Genomic DNA, 6,003 nt, shown 5'->3' with positions numbered 1-6,003 from the left:
AGTGTAGCTATATTGGCTTTCATGGGGGTAGTGTTTGTATTGCCTATCTTTGCCATGCCCTGATTTTTAACATCAATTATCTCCACATCTGAAGAGCATTTCTGTAAGAAGACTATATCTACATATCTACATCTGTCTGTATTCGATTCTGACCATCTCTGTCTTTTAATTTGATTAATTCATCTATTTATATTTAATATAATATATATGTTTAATAGGTACAATTGCCACTGTACTATTTTCTCTGTCCCATTTTAGTGCCTCTTTTCTCTCTTCTACTTGACATCTATCGGAGTACTTTTGTTACATAATGTCCCCTTCTACTGATAGATAGTTTTGAAACTTTTATTATTCTTGTAATATCTGGAGATTGCAGCATGTGTCTTTGCCCATAGTCAAGAGTGAGATACTGTTTTCACTCCTTTTCTGGTGTTAGAACTTTTGCTATACATTTTTTCCCTCTCACCTTTTGTTACACAGTTGGTAAGTATTTCTACATGTATTTTAATCACATAAGACAATACTCTCATTCTGTATAGTCAATAAATAAACATTTTATATGTATCTGTTCAAATATATTCAAAATTTTTCCACTGGTCTTCATTCCCTTTTACGCTTCCATGCTCCATCTAGAAATGATTTTTTCTGAGCCTGAATAACTCTTTTTAAGTATTTCTTTTAGTGTAGGTCTGCTCTAAATTATCTTAGGTTTTGTTTCCCTGGAAATGTCCTTATTTTACCTTCACTTTTGAAATATATGTTTGCTGTATAGAATTCTGTTCTATATATGGCAGTTACTTTTATTCAGTGTTTGTATTCTGGCTTCCATCTTTTCCTGAAAAACAGCTGTTATATTTATTATTATTTCTCTGAAGATAATGTGTTTTTTTTTCCTTTGCTTTTATAATTTTGTCTTTGGTTTTCAAAAGTTTTATGGAAAGGTCACCCAATGTGGGATTCTGTGTGTGAATCTTACTTGAGTTTGTAATGCTTCTTGTATCTGTGGGTTGATGTCTCTCATCAGTTTTAGAAAATCACTAGTTCATGTTTCTTTGCATATTGATTCTGTCCCCTTCTGTCATCTAATTATGATACCCCAAATACATGTGTGTGAGATAATACTGTGTTCCATATGCCACTTTTATGTTTTTTACTCATCCTTTTATTTCTTTGAACTTCTGTCTTGATTTCTACAGATTTATCTTCTAGTTCATTAATACTCTCAGTGTATATGACTGCTTTGTGAGTTACACATTACTACAGTGTTAATTACATTTTTTCTCAACTTAGTTTCTCTCTACTTGCTATCTTTTTTTTTTTTTTTTACATTTTCTATCCTGTCTTTCATTTCTTGAATAACTATGGTTGTTTTTCAGTCCATGTTTGATGTACAGTGCAAAACATGGATCACTGCTGGTTCTATTTCTATTGTTTGTTTTTTCTCTTGGTCTCATGTCTTGGTAAACATGGTAATGTTTAGATGAATGCCATACAATGTATATTTTAAACATTGTATAGGGTCCAGATGCTGTTGTCTTTCTCCTAGAAGTATTTACTGAGCTTCTAGCAGGAAGTTCATGTAGGGGCAGACCATCAAACTGCAATCAGTAATCAAGATGTTTCAAAGTATGTTTGAGCCATAAAGGACATTTCTATTTCATTTTAGTTCCACTCCCAGGTTATAATCCTTCCACTGCCCAGTGAAATATCTGCCATGCTTATTAGACCTTCTCCACTCTAAGGAAACCTGAACCCCAGTCCTTATCTTTTCTGAACGTTTGGTTAGTTTCTGAGCCTCCGACCCATGACTTTATGCCCAGTGTTTCTGCCTCTCATCCTGTCACCCTCTTACAAATCAACAAATAATTCAAGGGTGAAAAACTAGCTTAGACTATCAGGCTCCATTCTTGTACTTATTTTCTTTCTAGGATCTTTTCCACTAGTATCTTGGTTGTCTGGGTAATTCTGAACATCATATTTGCTTTTCTGTTTGGCCTTCAAAACCTTAGGAAACTGACAAAAGTTCTTGTCAACTTCTCTCTTAGCAGTTATTTTCTGCTCAGATTCCAAAACTTCATGGACTGACCTCAGTGAGTTTCACCAGCCTTGAGCACCTTGTCCCCATCAAGTCATAGCTTCTCTGATAACCACCAAATCCCTTTTATTACAATACAGTATTTTTAGTTTTCCCTCTTGAGAGTGTTGACCTATTAGAATGTTGTTTATCAGAACTACAAATGGATAATTTAGACACTTCAAGCTGTGAAATTTGTTAGGATCTCGAATTTCTTGTCCTTGTCTCCAAACTGAGTCCCAGAATCCAGAAGGGAATGTGCTCAGGTTTTGCTTGGGAACCCCTCAGATGAAGCCCCATTTTTGTGGCAGTGATGGAAACACAGAGGACTTTCAAGACTACCGTCTGGCTCCCTGGCAGCTCTGCACCACACTCTCTCCTCTTTGGAGAGAACGCCTCGTTCCATATGCTCCCTAAGACGGGAAGCTCTGTCCAGGGCCGCTTTCCAAAAGCAAGCACGATTTCCCACGTGGATAATTTGGGAGTTTTGTCTCTTCAGGCTTTACTCTGAGTCATTCAAGGTCAGCTTTCCTGGCAGGTGAGAGCAGGTCTGAAGTCTGTGCCTTTGGAAGGCACAACACTGGCTTCAGAGAGTCAAGAGTGGATCCCTCTCTTAAGGCCTGTTTCTTGTCTTTCGGATGCCGGCGCTGTTCCGGGTCCTTCTACCTCTTAGTGCATGTATTTGAAACCTTCCATTCCCTCATTTCCACAGGAGATGTGGCTGAGTTCTATTGCCTAAACTCAGACTCTGACCTCCTCCTCTGACACCTCATCTCTCACCCTGTGTAACTGCCAGTTGATGTTGCTCTGGGTTAGTGTCTCCCACCCCACACCATCCCTCTGAGTCAAACTAGTGTCTCTGTAATATTTCCAAAATGTGTCCTTGGGCAGGCTGGTGGCCCTGGAAAGGGTGGTAATATAATATGCAAGTGCCCTTATACTTCATTCACAGAAGGAAAGACACACCACAGCCCCTCCCAAGGACAATCTGTAAATATCTCTCACTGAAAAATGCACACACTCTTTAATCTGAAATCCTAGTTCTGCTAATTTACCTTTGGGTATCCTAGTTAAGTACATCCATTGCAACACTGTTCACCATAAAGATTGGAAAAAACCTAAATGATCATTAGTTGATGCTGTTTAAATAAATTATGCTGACTCTAGCAGGAATGCCTTGTGGTTTAAAAAAAAAAGCATAAGGTGAATGCTTATATCCTTTTATGGATCAATTTGCCAAGCTATCTTTTTAAGTGAAAAAATAAAAATGCAAGTTATAGAGCAGCATAAGTGGGCTAATCCTTTTTATGTTGGGGGAAAAAAAAGAGTGACAGGAAAATATACACTTCTTCACTTATGTCTCATCTACCTTTCCACACTAAAATGTGACCTCCATAAGTACAAAGACTTTTTGTCTTTGTCCCTATTTTGATCCTGGTATCTAGATGTAATAAGTGCTCAGTAAAATTTTATTGCTTTGTGTATCAGAAAGAACTCAGGTGATGGGGTCTGGTGAGTTAGTGGGGAGAGAAAGATTTGCTTTTCACTGTTCATCCTACAAATCCCAGCATTGAGAAGCTCCTGTCAGCTTCATTTCCCATCTCCCCACCCTGAGCTCTAAGCACAAGCCCCCCCTAACCTACTTATGGTGTCCTGAACACACAGGGCGTGTCTGTGGGGGACACATCTACTTACTGTGTTCCCTCTGCCTTGGGCAACCTCCTCAGCTCTTCTACTAAACTCATGCTTTTCCAGCTTCAGTATCTGATTCCAACCCCTCAGTTGCAAACATACTTGTTCCTTCCTCTGGATTTTTAGGTAAAGAAATGTCTTTAGCGCTTCTCATGATATCTAAAGCTTAACTGTGACCCTCCATCTCTAGAAGCTGGAATGTTCTACCCAACAGAAACTGACTTTCACTTATCTTCACGTTAGGACCCTACAAGGGTGCTCAGCAAACAGTAGGTGCCAATCGGTGTTGAAGAATGCATGAGTTTCATAAAAGCTCCAACATGGAAACAGCCCAATGTCCGTCAGCTGAGAAATGGATAAATTAAATGTAGTATATCCATTCAGTGGAAGGTGTTGTGGCCATAAAAAGAACTGAAGTATTGATGTACAGGGCAGTGTAGATGAACCTTGAAATCATGAACCTTGAATTCAAAGCCAGTCACAAAGGACCACAGATTTTATCATTTCATTTGCATGAAATGTCTGGAGCAGGGAACGCCATAGATAACAGATTGTAGACTGGTGGGTCTCTGGGGTTGGGGAGGATGGGGGGCTGGGGCAGGAGTGTGGGGGAAGAGCTAAGAGGTGTGGAGTTTCCCTTCAAGAAATGAAAACATTCTGGAAATCAAAGGTAGTGATGGATTGTACCCCTCTTCAGATAGACTGAAAACCATTGAATCGTACATTTCGAATGGGCATGTTGCTTGGTATATGAATCATATCTCAGTAAAGTTTCTTAAAACTGGGCGAGAATGAGTGAGTGAAGGAGTGAGTCATGAGTAAGGTTAACACAGGTTCATGAGGTTCAGTGGGTGAAAATCCTGTCTCGCCTGATTCCCTAAACCTGCTGGGAGGATCCCACCTAAATTACTGAGTCATTTATACAACAGGTATCAGCGAGTCTGTATGTGCATTCACCTTGCCAGCTACTGAGGATACGGAAGTGAGTTAAACAGAAGTAGTCTTCACCATCACGGAGATGATTGTTTGTGTAGCCTGATATTTAACTATTACCCAAAAAGTTGTTTATTATTATTATTATCATTATCATCATGATTACAATTGTGTTAAAAGCTGCAAAGAGAAAACATTCGAAGCTTCAGCAGAGAGTAAGAGGCTATTGCCTGTCCAGTCCAGACGAGGCCCCCGTGGTCAGGTAGTTTGCCTGCTCCACAGCACGCCTGTGTCTGGAAGCTTCCCGGGAACATTGCCTGACCTTGCCTTCCCCCATCTAACCGCACTTTGAGTAAAGGATCGGAGATCGGGAGCAGCATGTGCTTGAAGTCACCTGCCCTGTCACTGCTGGGATGGACGGCCCTACCGGAGGCGCTGATGTACACCCAGGAACTTGGCCCTGACACCATTCTTTGATACAAACGCCCCGTCTGCCTCGCAACACCCAGCTATGTGGATAGATAGCTTTAATTACACCGGTCCTGTAGGACGCGTCCAGGCCCTCGCTGATGCATTTTATTTCCTTCTGCTCTGTGCCCTGATGCTGGCTGAGATAACTCAACAGAAGATTTCCCCAGGAGGGATTTCAGAAAGTAGATCTCCAACTTCACTGGCACAGCAGACGTTGACCGAGCTGGGGCCCACTTCGCCTCCTTTCTTAGAGCCGTGATTCACAGCGCCGGGAACTCATGAAAATGTCATCAGGCCAGTTTGGGGCTGAAACTCTTATATTCCCCATTGTCTCCAGGATGGATTCTGGTTCCCTTGGTTGCATGCACAGCCCTCGGAGTCTGGCCCTACCTGCTCAACCCTGCCCCCAGCCACACGCCTTCCTGCTCTACTCACCGTCCTCATTCTCACCACTGGCATGAATGTGTCCTTACCAGATACTACACACTGCACGTAGCCCTGGTGTGATTAATCTCACCTCACCCCCTCCCCCCGGAAGCCCCCGAGGCTGGGAAAATGCTTTACCTCCATTGCATAGATGAAAAACGGAGTCTGGGATACTTCTCTTAGCCAATAAGCAGTAACACCGGGATTTCAACCCAGGTGGGGTTGGATTCTCATCACTTCACTATTTCATGTGAGCAATACCAAATTACTTGTAATTCCCGCAGTGTGCAATTTTCCCCTGCCTCTGGGCAGGGTTGGATCTGGTTTTTTTGCAGGGCTGAGAGCTTATACAGTTTTAGAGGCCCTCTTTAGGAAAGGGGGAAAAATAAGATTACTAATAAAAATGT

Source organism: Lontra canadensis, unplaced genomic scaffold, assembly GCF_010015895.1.
Source record: "Lontra canadensis isolate GAN:19392208 unplaced genomic scaffold, GSC_riverotter_1.0 scaffold143, whole genome shotgun sequence".
NCBI lineage: Eukaryota > Metazoa > Chordata > Mammalia > Carnivora > Mustelidae > Lontra > Lontra canadensis.
This window is presented reverse-complemented; position numbering follows the sequence as displayed.